The sequence below is a fragment of the Manis javanica genome, chromosome 3 (assembly GCF_040802235.1).
Source record: "Manis javanica isolate MJ-LG chromosome 3, MJ_LKY, whole genome shotgun sequence".
Classification (NCBI taxonomy): Eukaryota; Metazoa; Chordata; class Mammalia; order Pholidota; family Manidae; genus Manis; species Manis javanica.
Window position 1 is genome coordinate 186,149,693 of NC_133158.1, and position 14,083 is coordinate 186,163,775.

The window sequence follows — 14,083 nt, forward strand, 5'->3', positions numbered from 1 at the left end:
ATTGCCATGGCTGTATATCTCTCCACACAAATATGTATATACCAAGGTATATAATATTAAAGGTGCCTGTGTTACCTACATGTTAACACACAAGTTCAGACATACATCCAACACCCAAAATGAGATAAGATATTGGAAGACCTCATAATGAAACTCCCTCTTGATTCTCATTTTTAAAGTTGGCATGTCCATGAGATATGAGTAAAATAAATATTTAATACCATAGTTTAGATCCTTTACTCTCACCTTCTATTTCCAGCCTACCAGTAGCCAGTGTTGTTGTCATATATTGACATATGGAGACAACAGTTTACCCCTTAAAGTCATGCCCTAGAATGAGAAAAAGAAAAAAAAAAGTATGTGAGAATGAGCTAAGATAGGCCAGCTTCCCTCCAGATAATCTGTGGGGTATAGCAATTTAATTGACCTCTTCTTTTAAATGAGGGAAATAATTTAATTCAGTATGTCTATGATTGTTTAAAACAAAGGAAACAATTTTTTATTTAAACATATTTTAGTTATAGCCTAAATTACTGAATAGAATTATTACTACTTTTGCTATTATAGTTTGATAAGTGCAAAAACATTTTAAACTGCTCATGTCATTTTGTTTTGTTTTATAACTATGTAATATCAGTACTAAATCCATTTTGAATAAAGTGGTGTGTGTAAAAAAACACACATAATAAAAATGTAAATACTCTGTCCATGTTGTTGCAAATGGTAAGATTTGTTTTCTTCTTATGGTTGCTAGAGGGTATTATGCTCAGTGAAATAAGCCACGCAGAGAAAGACAAGTATTAAATGATTTCACTCATCTGTGGAGTTTAAGAACAAAGCAACAACTGAAGGAACAAAACAGCAGCAGACTCTCAGAACCTAAGAATGGACTAACAGTTACCAAAGGGAAAGGGTCTGGGGAGGATGGGTGGGAAGGGAGGGATAAGGGGAAAAGGGAGCATTACGGTTTGTACACATAATGTAGGGTGGAGCACACAGGAAAAGCAGTATAGCACAGAAAAGACAAGTAGTGACTCTATAGCATCTTACTACACTGATGGACAGTGACTGTAATGGGGTATGTGGTGGGGACTTGATAATGGGGGGAATCTAGTAACCACAATGTTGCTCATATAATTATATATTAATGATACCAAAATTTAAAAAATGTAAATACTTGCTTCTGATGAAGCAAGTCATTCAACTTTTTACCACATTCATATTTTGTAAAAACATTATGGGTAAGAAAGCTGGAGTAACACACAGGAATAAGAAATGTGGCATCAAATGATTATTTAAATCAGAGCAAAAAAATTTTACAGGACAGTTTCTTTTTGATTCCTGTAGAACCAGCAGTTTTGTAGCTGTCACAGATGTATTGGGTAAATCACAGAATTTGAAACTTCAGTTACTAATAAGATAATCTGTGAAACCCATACTTTTCATCACAAAAAGTGTCATCTCATGAGTTTGATTTGCAAATTTAAAGACATTTTCTTTGTGTATTACATGTGTGCTATTCCAGGGTATCAAGTTTACTCAACTCTTAAAGAATGTGCTTTTTCAGTGTTTTTTAATGACTCGGTATGAGTTAATTTAGCTCTATATGAGTGGAATTTAATGCTCAAAAAGAAGCAAAAATGATGTGACAATTTTGTGATATGTCTGGATAATAGGGATGTGAGGTTTACTCACCTGAATTTCTCTCTCTTTAAACTCTGAATATTTGGAGGCCCTCCTAAAACAACTAAAGTAGGAACTATATAGAATTACTTGTATTTATCTCTCTATATATCTGAGTATATATAGTGAGAAGTTACATGCACATATATATATATAAATAATCTATGATTTTCTATAAGAATTTAAATGTTGAAGAGGGAGTAGAAACCAAATACCAGGGATGACAGTTTCAACCCATTTCCTTCATCCTGAGACAAGTGCATTTGAGCAGTGACAAAGCAGGGATAATTTGTTATTAGGAACTAATTGACTGTATCAGATTTTCCAAGTCATACCCTTGGAAATCTTACAGTTTCTAACCCATAGGATTATACTAGAAATGCATACCGCAAAATGAAAAGAAATACAATAAAAAGTTAGCATTCTTATGTTACATAAAACAAAAATTTATAAAAAAATCTCTACTCTAATGGTCAGAATAAGCAAAATGAATATGAAAAATCAGATTTATATTTTTTACTTTGTGACATTTCTAATGGCTTGAATGTTGAAATTAAAATAAATTTCAGTTAACCAATATACTTTTTAAAGGCAAACAATAATACAGAATGGTGAATTGGCTAGTTATGTCCTGCTTCCAACCAGTAAATGCAGACTATAGAGGCATTCATTTATACCAAAAAAAGAAAGACATAGTTCTTATGTAATTATTATATTCCATGTATGTGAAATGAAGGCTAGTGTACATAAACTTTTATTTTATATTGCTCTTTTATTTTTTATTCTTTAATGTGAGATGAGTTTCAATAATTGGAATATTTATATACAGACACTTTCATGATTCATAAGTATACAGTGGTAGAAATAAAAATTATGTTAGTCATTGAGAGTAGAAGTTGAACTAAGTAATTATTTTATGAAGCTTTTTTGTATTCTGTTTAAATGAAAGATGTGATTTTCAGAGTGTATAAGCTATTTGGTGCAAATTCCACTAGATTTACATTTCTAATTATAAAATAGTTTCATAAGAAAATTGTTGAGTATTATGTAAGGGGAAAACTTTTCTTCAGATAAACAGAACCAATAGGATTAAAATCTTTATCTGTGTCTGTATCTGTATTTCTTTTTTTTATGAAATTGGCACAGGTGATGGCGGGTGGGCTGGCAAGTCTGAAATCTTTATGGCAGGCCAACCAGCAGGAAATTCAGATAAGAGATGATGTAGCAGTCTGAGCCTAAAATCTACAAGATAGGTCAGCAGACTGGAAATTCAGACACAGGTGTGAACTGTAGTCTTGAATGTAAAATCTGCATGTGGGTTGGAAACGCAAGTAAATTTCTATGTGGAAATCTAGAGGCAGAATTCCTTTTGAGGAAACCTCATTATTAAATCTTAAGTCCTTCAACTGATTGGATGAGGCCCACTCACATTATGGAGGGTGACCTGTTTATTTAAAGCAAATTAATTGTAAATGTTAATCACGTCCACAGACACCTTCACAATAACATTGAGACTCATGCTTGACCAAACTGGGCATAATAACATAACCATAGTCTAGTGGACATATAAGTTAGCCATAATATTTTACTCTCTCTTTCAATCAAGGACCTTGTTTATTTAGATTCTATTCCCAGCATGCTTACAACAGTGCTTTACACATGGCAGGTAATCAAGTAACTTTTATTAAATAAATTCAATAAAGTTCCATTGCTTATAACCTTGGGCTATTTATTCCTCTATGGATTCTCTAAATTTAAAGATGTGTATATCTGATTTCCTCCTCACCTTAATATTTCTCCTTACTTTACAATTCCCATAAAACAGTGTTCTTCTTTTAATGTGTTTGTGAAAAATGTTTCACAGAATAATTTATCATTGAATTCTTTCAGGGTAAATATGACCTCATGGGTCTATTAATTCAAGATCACATAGTCAAAATGTACTGTGCAGATACTCTGTGTAAGATAGTTTGGAATTCTATTAGAGAGAAAAAGCCAGTTCATCAGGATTTTAGGAGATAAATCTCTTGAGTGCAAGAAGTAGTAATGAGTCTTCTGGAATCATTTTTTTCCATAAAAAAAGTATTAAACATAGTATTTTTCAAAGTCACTGCTGATATTAAGAGAATAGCAGGATAACCCCAATATAACTCATTCATCATTAGTGTTCAAATAAAAACTGAGATATTTTAAATATAGAAACTTCCATCAAATCTCTCAGAAGATGCTATTTGCTTGCTCTAAATAAAAACTCAATTTTCCTTCAATGTCAAATTGCATCAGACCTCAGTGTTTGAGTTGGTGAGGATTCATACAACATACTTTTGGTTATATTTTCATCTCCTCTTTTTCCCCTTTTTTGTTATGTTGCCTTACTAGACAGGCATCTTGTTTCTTATCCTAATTGTATACATGATTTCATCTTGTCATCTACAGTATGAACTTTAAGCAGATAGAATTCTGTTCCAGACTTATGAATTCAGAACTCAAACTGAAATAGATTTGGGAAAATATTTAAATTATAGGTCCAAAGATGGAGGCTTTTCCAAGGTTACCAACTTTTTCCACCTTTCTGGTTTTCAATTATTTTGTCATCCTTATCTATCACTCTTTTAATCTTTAATTCTTCTTAATTCAATTGGATCTATGTTTGCTTATAGATCTAGCTGCTGTTCATCACACAATACCTTAGTGTCACTTAATTTTTCATGGAGATTAGAAGAACTTAAAAGAAATTATACATTTATCATAATATATATGAATATATGTATACATATATGTCAATATATATCAAAATAATATATAAAAGTGTAAGAGCCTTATGTATGAGTCTTCTATTGTGAGACATAAGGCTCTATTACTGGTTTTAATGCTAACTTAAATGATGCTGAACTGCAGAAGAACATACATTGTGCAGGAAATCTAATGCTAATCACTGCTCAGATGTCACTTTTCTAGGCTTAGAATTTCCCCCTATAGTACTCTTTTAGAATGGCGTTGGTACATAGGAACAGGTTGTCCCCAGTGTCCAGAATACTTAGGTATCAAGAAATTGAAACTGAGATTTAGAAATGGGCAAACACAGCAGTCACATTTCTTTCTCTGCTGGTGTCCCCTTTACCTCAAGCAGTTCAGCCTTCAGGCATTCATCAGTTCCCTTAGGAATATCTCCACATTTCCCTTCTCAGCATTTCATTCTGTTTCCAACCAATTACTACTTGTCCAAAATCTGTCCACAAAAATACGTGTAAAAACACTAGCCCCTTTATGTAATGCAGACAATCCACTACTTCCTCATGAAACCAGTGAGCAACCTTTTGTGTTCAATACCACTGTATATTTCAGAAAGGTAATGGGAATGTTTCCCCATTTATCCTCTCTCAGTGGGTCTCTATTCAAACGTGGTTTAACTTACAAAGAGTTATGGAAGTGATAAGACTTTAAGCTTTCGTCCCTTTGTGACTACACTGATATCCTGCAAAGAGCTTCCTGAGGAATGCAATGTAAACTACCTCTAACTATTCCTTAGAACACTACTCTGTAGATTTTAAAAGAGTTAAATTTATGAAATTGGTCTTTGAAGCCCCACACTTAAAAGGGCCTTCTAATCTTTTATTAAAAAACACACTGTATTAAAATGTTCACATTGTGCTTCCATTAGACTTGTATGTAAATCTAACATCGGGGGTACAGTAGGAAACATTGTAAAATGTGCAACAGCATTTTCATGGAGTTGTATAGCATATTAATTCAGTCAAGTAGTTTTATCCAAGATAGCATATTAAGTCTTCTTAAGAGATTATTAATAAGAACAAGACAGTTATTTGGACAAATGTGATCAGAATAATGTATGTCTCTCAGACAATCTACTATAATCATTTTTAAACATTTTTATATGAGTAATACTCACCATACATACATAAGAGTACATTCTATGCACTTAGGTAGAAATGTGTTTATAGAAATTTGAATTTTCAAGACATTTAAGGGTAAAATTGAAGAGTTTAATGTAAAAATTATTCATAAAAATGTCTTAAACATGAAACCTTTTTACTTGAGATTTATAAAATCAGATAAAGATAACTTGTGTAATCTTAAATTACAGTTTATGGAGTAAGACTTATTTTTACTCACAAAGAAATACTTATTTCTTTTTTCAAAGTAATAGGTTTGAGTGGTAAAAATTTTTTAAATACAGAAATGTTCTATTGGTGTTCCTCTACAAAAGATGATAATTTTGCTTACACAATTCCTAACTTCTCTTCCTTTTAAATATGTTAAAAGCTATGTAATTATTTTAATGTATTTGTGGATTAGATTTATAATTTTAATGATATATTTAAATCTTAGCCCATATTTTCCTTGACATTTCTTAAAATTCTTATTTAATTTTCTGAGCTGTTTCATTTATTGTTTATATTTTATATTGCAACAACAGTTGTCAAACTTGCAATTTAACACTGAAAGCTAATTATTTCTTTAATATTATTTTCACATTTCAGATAGGTCATAAATCTCAGTTTGAATAGTTTGAGAGGTGGTGGTGCAGGAGGAAAATCAATACAAAAATTAATGCCTTCAATATTTTAAATATTTGAATTGTTAAAAATTTTTAAAAATTTTTGCTGAAAGTTTAAAATGACGAGCTTGCATTTCTCCATATACTTGATCACATAATGATTTTTATATGTTTTCTATGTGAAGATTTAAGATACAACTGTATAATATGAATTACAAGGAAAGCAGAACTTAAACCTCAAAATTGTTGTTCATTTCTTAACTATTTAAGCTGATAATTTGTTGCCCTTAAAGCTCCTTTTTTCTCTATAAGGCACAACCTAAGATTCATTCAGGCTTTTCTGGAACAGCAAGGCAATTGTTCCATCCCATTTTAAACCTCATCTGTACAGCTTTAAAGAAAATGAAATGTGAGATATTATGGAGTAGGACAACTACTGGCAATACAGCTGTGCTGCCTGAAATCACCACCAAGGCGTTTCTTGTTTCAGGAACTGGATCCATTTACTGACTAGCCCTGAAGTGTTATTTTTTCCATCCTGAAAAAGACAGAAACTGTCAGTCCTATCTCACTTCTCTTTTAAGAATAAAAATGTGTTCCTTCTAATAAGAGCAAAAGAAAATGAACTTCACATATTTAAAATCTATATACTAGTATCATTTTCATTAAAAAATAGTAACTCTTTAATGTGAAACTTCCAACATACAGTTATTTACCAATATAATTTCACAAAAACATTGTCTTCTGACAACCCACTTTTGAAATTACTTGGAAAACTTAAAGATGGAATAAACTAATAGCGTATCTGGTTAGATAATCTGTATACATTTTAAAGGGCTTACATTGAATTTAGTCACAGAGGCAGTTTTGGTGCCTTCTCACTCAATATTGTTTTTTACTAGTTACTTGAGAATTTTTCTCAGCTGAATAGTGTGGCAGGATCCCTATCTAATTTGTCAATAAAAGAAAGACAAGAAAAAATGGAATTTGTTGGCAATGTAATAAATAAAAATATACTAAGGAGAAAGAACAACTCTATACCCTCCTACCTACAAAGAAGGTAGGTACTGAGCTAAATTATTATTTTAATGTAACATTTATTTCTAAATGGTTACAAAATATGATTTAAACATGGGTCTATTCTCATGGTTTTTACTTAAGTGATATGAACATGGCAAAATACATACATGTATCAATTATTTGGCCAGTATTTTTTCACTACAAACCTGTAAGAAATAGAATGTAAACTCACTTGTAATAATAATTAACTGGTAATATAAATCATGCTAAAATATTTTTAAAGAACTTTTACCAAAAAAGTAAAATATAGTGTTACTCAATGTAGGCATTCCTATATAAAGTTAGCTGTGAATTATAATAAAGTTTAAAAATAGAAATGCATCTAATTAGCCTATATATAGCCCTATAATTTTTTAAAATAAATCTATCACACTTCAAAATAAATTATTTCAGTCATTAGTAGTAATAAAAAAACCTATTACTTGCAAAACCTATCAAGTTTGTCTTCCACAAACAGCACTTCTGTGCAGGACAATGTGGGAAAATGGAAGAATTCGATCAAAATGACATGTCACCATCTGCATTGTGAGACTATGTGCTACAGAAAAAAAGTTTAATGTCTAAATGATATTATACTGCATTAAACCAAATGTAGATAATCCAACAATCATAAAATTAATTCACTTTATGCTTTTATGTAAACTTTTATAAATGGTTATAAGATAGTTTCACAGGGAGAGATATATATGCATACTTAGAAAAGTAATCAATAAATCCTGTCTTGATCCTCAGCTGATGTCCAGAAAGAGAAATCTATAAAATGTGCATTATCAAAACTCATGTATTGCTACTTAAAAAGAGATGATCATTTAAAGAAGAGAAGGGGAACTCATATTGTTTCTGAAATTACATCTCATTCAAATTGTTTGACTCTTTTCCTAAAAGTTTAACTTTGTTCTCTCATTATTCTGTAAACTTGGAACAATAAGACATAATTTAATTTACTCATTTTAATATAAAAATTTCAAAGCATCAAGGTAAGTTAGTCCAAATAAATTCATTAAAAATGTCTTTTCAAAGAAATCTATTTTATTTTGACAGATTTCATTTCTCTGTATTCTGATCACATTACTAAAGCAAATATAGATTTTTAAATGAACAACACCTAGGAAATGAATAATCAGGCAGGTAGAGGAAATGAATTCCACAAGACAGAACTCACGTGAAAAACCTGAAGTTCAGTTTTGGGAGTCATGTTTTAAAACCTGTTTTAACAAATTATCTTTACACGTTTGAAAGACTTTTATGTTAATTTTGTAATGAATGAGTTGCTTCAAAAGGAATAGCCAAATCAAATGTTTGGAAGCTGAAAATTGGAGGCATTTTTAAGCTCACTACCCAAAATGTAGAAGACTGTCTTATAAAAAAATCTCCTGCTTTTCAGAGTTTAATAAAAAGGCTTTATACCTAGCTGTCAGAAAAATTGTGAAGGGAGATATATACACCTTAGGCATTGAGACTAATGTTCTATTAATATTTTTAATCATGAGTATATTACTCAATATTGGAAGGGACTGTTTAAACAAACATTCTTTACTGCTACTTAAACTACAGTATAGAATGTAGCTGTAAGAATTAAGCCCCATTTTCCCACAATATTCATTAGTGTTCATAGTGATACATGATTATATCAAGCTTTTCATCATTTTAAAGGAAGGTTTACATATTAGGCTCAGCATTGTTTTTTAATCATCAATTAATTTCATGTGTTATCTGGTAAGAAAATAAAATTATCTTTTTTCCCCCACCTAATTTACTAACTGTGCTTTGTAAAACAAACTAAAACAAGAGTACAATTACTCACAAACAAATCAAATGTTCATTACATTGGGGAACAAAATTAAACACAAATAAATCTTTAATTGACCTATCCATGCCATCAGTTAATCAAGTTGATCAACCATGAACCTTGTGGTTCCATGTTATTTACAGGTCCTGATGTCCACATAATTGTCCAATCCCCTTAAGTGTTTAAGGTCAGCTTTCAATTCAAACAACTCCTTGCCAAACTCGATTTACTGGTTCTTCAACCTAACTTGAAACTTTTGGTCTTTTTATTAATTTGGTCTCCCCGTTTTTCAAATGTGTGCTTTTCTCAACAGACATTAAACCCCTGCCCCAGGAATCCTCAGTCTCACTGGCAGTGGGGCCAATCCCTGGCCAGGATTCCTGCTCATTTACAAGAAGCAGGAGAACCAAGCATTTACAAAATGTCTAGTTATCTTCCCTTATGTTCTGTAGGCATTTGAAATTTAACACCTCACATTTATTTGTTTAACTGACTATTCTTAATAAAATATTTTTATAAACTAGCAAAACACTTTCTGTTTAAGCAGAGTGGATATAGTTCAGATAGTTTTGAATTTTTTTCTTATAAGAAAACAGTTGACAAAATCCTAATTTAATTCTCTCAATTTCCAGATGAGAAAATAAGAAGAGTCAAATGATTTGCCCAATGTCACAGAATTACGAAATGATAAAGGAGAAAAAAAATTTCCCTGATCCCAAATGCAACAATCATTGCACCTCAAATTAGCACTATGAAAATTTTAAATAATTGAAAAAAAATGTATGAAAAAGTGTGTTGACTACTATAGTTTTCATGAAATGTAGCCAATAGAGAAATTCTATATGAAAATAACAGGTAACATTTATCAATCACTTGACTTTTTCAAAACTGATTTATTTCATTTAACCTAGATAATAACCCTATGTGATAGGTAATGTTATGCCAAAGAGGTAAAAGCTTAAAAGGTATATAGGCAACGGATATGAATGTAAAACCAAATGTTACATCTAGGTCTAGTTGACCTCAAAGTCTGTTTTCTTAACCTCTCTAATACACTGTCTCTGAAGAGAAACTGGATCTCAGTGTATGAGAGTGTAACGTTATCAACTCCATTTTTATTCTAACACTGAAAGACATAAATAATTCTTCTTATGTTAAAAGAAAGGATGAAAATTTTTGTACTGTGTTCTTTGAAACTTTGATGTCATTGAATCAAAATCATGGTATATGGCACTTTCCTGGGACAGGCCAAATTAAGGCAAATCATTGCCCTGACTACCTATGCTTTGACTAATATGACCTAGATTTTAATAAGTGAAAGAGGAAATAGAATTAGATGAACTGAATACATCCAATTATAGAAAAAACAATTGTATCATTTTGGTTATAAGCAGTGATCTCAACTAAAAACTGATGAAAATACCTTTAACCTCATTGCCTTTTTAAAAAATGATCCAATAAGGGCTTTGGTCATTGATATTAAATTGTTTAATACATTACTGTAGGATCTAGCTTTTTTTAAATATTGCAAAGTGAGATTAAAAGAATACATTATTTCTAGTGTATTTACAAATAGCTCAACTGTGATTACATAAATTTCTACATGGCTGTAAAGAATATCCTGGACATCCCAGCCTAAACATTCCAATCCACTACAAAATGACCTTTGTTTCATTCATGATTAACTAAACAAATCTTCACGGAGAACAGTTATTTACATTCTACTGTATTTGATAGGGTGGCTACTATTATTTCACGTGCTCCATTTTCGCTTTTCTATTTATCTCAGTAGACTCGGATTGTCATAGTTTGGGATATTAAAGAAAGCTATTTAAAAAAGAGAAAGAGAGAGAAGGAGAGGAAGAGAGAGATCAAAAGAGCTAGAAATAGCAGAAATTTGAAATCAGTGCTTCTTAAACGATCTGTGGAATTACTTAGGATTTTGTACAATCTGTGTTTTTAACCAGTAGGTAGTTTCCCTCCATGAAACCCTCAGATGAATTTGGCACCCAAATTGGTCTAAATCCTCCTCAAGGAGATAGGTCTGCTGATCACGTACATGGAATGTTGAATTGCTATAAAAGTTTCTAAATGGTATTTTAAGTTTCTATACTATTCTCAGCTTGACAGCAGATGACATGCCAACTAGCAGCTGTCTGCAAACCACATTTTGAAGAGTGCTGCTCTAAATTCAGTTTCTCAGTGATTCTGGATAATATAGCATAGTGTTAAACATTATGACTGAGAAATAAACATAGGCTGTTTTTTAAAATTTTTGCTATGATAAATGACATTTAAACATGCATTTATTGTACCTTCACCATTAGGTTAGGAAAATGTAGAAATACAGAAAAAGCAAAGGTTAACATGAGAATGATAGTACATAAATAAATGACAAATTATGTGTCACAAAATATTTAGGTGATGGAAATACGGCTACTGAAAGTAGATAAAAAATAATTTGTTTAATAAAATGTGTGGTATGCTCTTCAGTAGCAGAGGAAATCACTGAATTTTATGAAATTTTGAAGAGAATATTTAGCTAGAGAACAGGTCATTTTTGGAGAACAATGAAGATTAGAGTTATGTATTTTGAATAATATAATTTTTAATTAATTAATTTTTTTTTGCAAAAGCCCTCTTTCTTACCAATTCTCAATTACTGCCAAAGGAGAGAACTCTCTTACCAGTCTAAAAAATCTGATTGGTAGAGAAGCAGAGAAGTTAATCAATGCAAAACTATTAAAACCAATTTATTTGCAATAACTAGTGACCAGATCAGTGAGAAAACCAGATCTATAATATGTCTACAAGTTTTCAAACTTAAATGCTTATATTTACATATTATCAAAACATCAAACAAGCACTGACTCTCCTCCTTTGACTCAACACATTTACAGTGGTTCAGCACCTGTCCAGGAGTGTCTATATACCACCCTTTGGTGAACCCACAATATTGCCTGATTCATCGCCCAAACTGGTGTTATATACCTTAGGTCACCTCATTTGTTACGTATTCATTTCTGCCTTCATTATAGTACTAATACCAGATTATTTTCACTCATACCTATATAAATTACATAATGTATTTGTAGTACAAATTATGAAGGTCAGATATTTACTTTTCTTTATACTTTAGGGAGCACAAACTTATTAATGTTTAACCAACCTGCCTTTTCAGTGTTTTTGTTCCCCATGCTCCGAGGCCTGGCATTACTTAGATTATTAAGTTTATTATTAAACTTTTTATGAAAGACAAGTTATTTTACATCTCGTTTATACTTATGTTTTGTACATAGGTTTGTTTATTTTTTATTAAAGTATAATTGATATACAATCTTATGGTGATCAAATATACAACACAGTGGTTCAACAGATACCTGTATTATTAAATCCTCACCCACTCTAGTGCAGTAAACTATCAACATAGTAAAATGTTACAGAATCATTGACTATATTCTCTATACATATTACAGTCAATTTTACTCTTTCTTATTTTACTACCCAGTAGTCCTTATGTTAAAACATTCCTTTGTTTTTTAAACTTCTTTGATATAAAACAAACCTTCTTAACTCTATCTAGATAGAAAGTATCTCTGTGTCTTTATCTCTATCTATCTAGTCTAGGTAGCTAGCTATTCGTGTTTGTGTGTGTATGCATTTCACTTTTTAAAAGTTTATTTTCTATTTAATTTTGAATCATCTTTAATGCTTCCTTTAATATAATATATATTTTCTCTCCTATTATGTCTCCATTTCAAACTGAACATTTAAAAGTTTTTCTGGAAAGAGACCGAAAGGGCAAGGTCTGATGAATCGCAAAGCCAGATATTAATTCTGATAATAATAAGGCATTAGGAAAGAATGAATTCTCAGAGGAATTTAATGTACAGGAAATAGAGCAGGAAAGTCTGAAGCTTAGCTTTCATGAGGTCACAAATTAGGGAAGAGAACATAAAGAAGCCAGTATAGACACAATTGAACTGGCAGGATTGCAATGATAACTAGGATTGGGATATATCCTAGGACAGGGATCAGCAACATTTTATTCTGTGAAGGTCCAGATAGTAAATATCTTAGACTTTGCAGTCCATTTCAGCTTTGTTTGCCATGATAACATGAAAACAGTCATAGATTTATTTTAAAAGAATTGGTGTAACTGTGTTCTAATAAATCTTTATTAATGTAAATTTGAATTCCATATAATGTTTACATGTCACAAAAATGTTTTTCTTTTGTTTTATTTTCCAATCGTTTAAAAATGCAAAAAACACCCTAGTTCCTGGGCCACATACCAAAATATGCAGTGGGCAGAATATGGACTGGAGCCCTAGTTTTCTGATCCTTGACTTACAAAAATGAAAGAAACTTTTGGGAAGAATCAAGTGTCTGAAACAGCCAAATATGGCAAAAATCATAAGCAACTTGAGAGCAGGCATTCTCCCATATTCATGTTTTTATTTCCAAACATAGTTTCGCACAATATATTTCACATAGTAAGTGCTTAATAAATGTTTCCCAACAAGAACTAAGGACTAAAGGTTGGAAATTCTAAGACTAGTGGTGACTTTTCCAGACATCTCTCTTGGAAGAGATTGAATCATGAACAATCCAGAGTGAAAGGTCAGGAGGTGGGAATAAAGTTCTAGACAGCTTGTTCAATGCCTGAAGAGAATTTGATAGATGACTGGAAGGGAAACAGATGAATCTAATTATTGTTGTTTTATTGTTTTCTTCTTAAACTGAAGCAGAATGTTCATGATTGAACAATTGAAAACACAGCAGAAGTTAAAATTAAATGTAGGGCAAATCTTTCTGAAGGCAAAGGATAGTGGAGCAAATCTATGATTAGAGAGATGGATGAGGGGAGACAGAAAGACAGAAACCTGTTGAGTTGGATGTAAGAAAAATAGAGATGCTTGTGACAAATAACATTTGTCCTCACCATAAATGACACAAGATGTGCTAAAAGTGGGCTATAAAGGAAGATGAGGAGGGAGACACAGAAATTT

The 14,083-nt window shown here is 31.4% G+C and overlaps 1 protein-coding gene across 4 annotated transcripts in view; it reads left to right on the forward strand.

Moving 5' to 3' along the window:
* FSTL5 (follistatin like 5) overlaps positions 1 to 14,083 on the forward strand; it is an 813,978-nt gene that overhangs the window by 713,420 nt on the left and 86,475 nt on the right. The window lies entirely within an intron of this gene.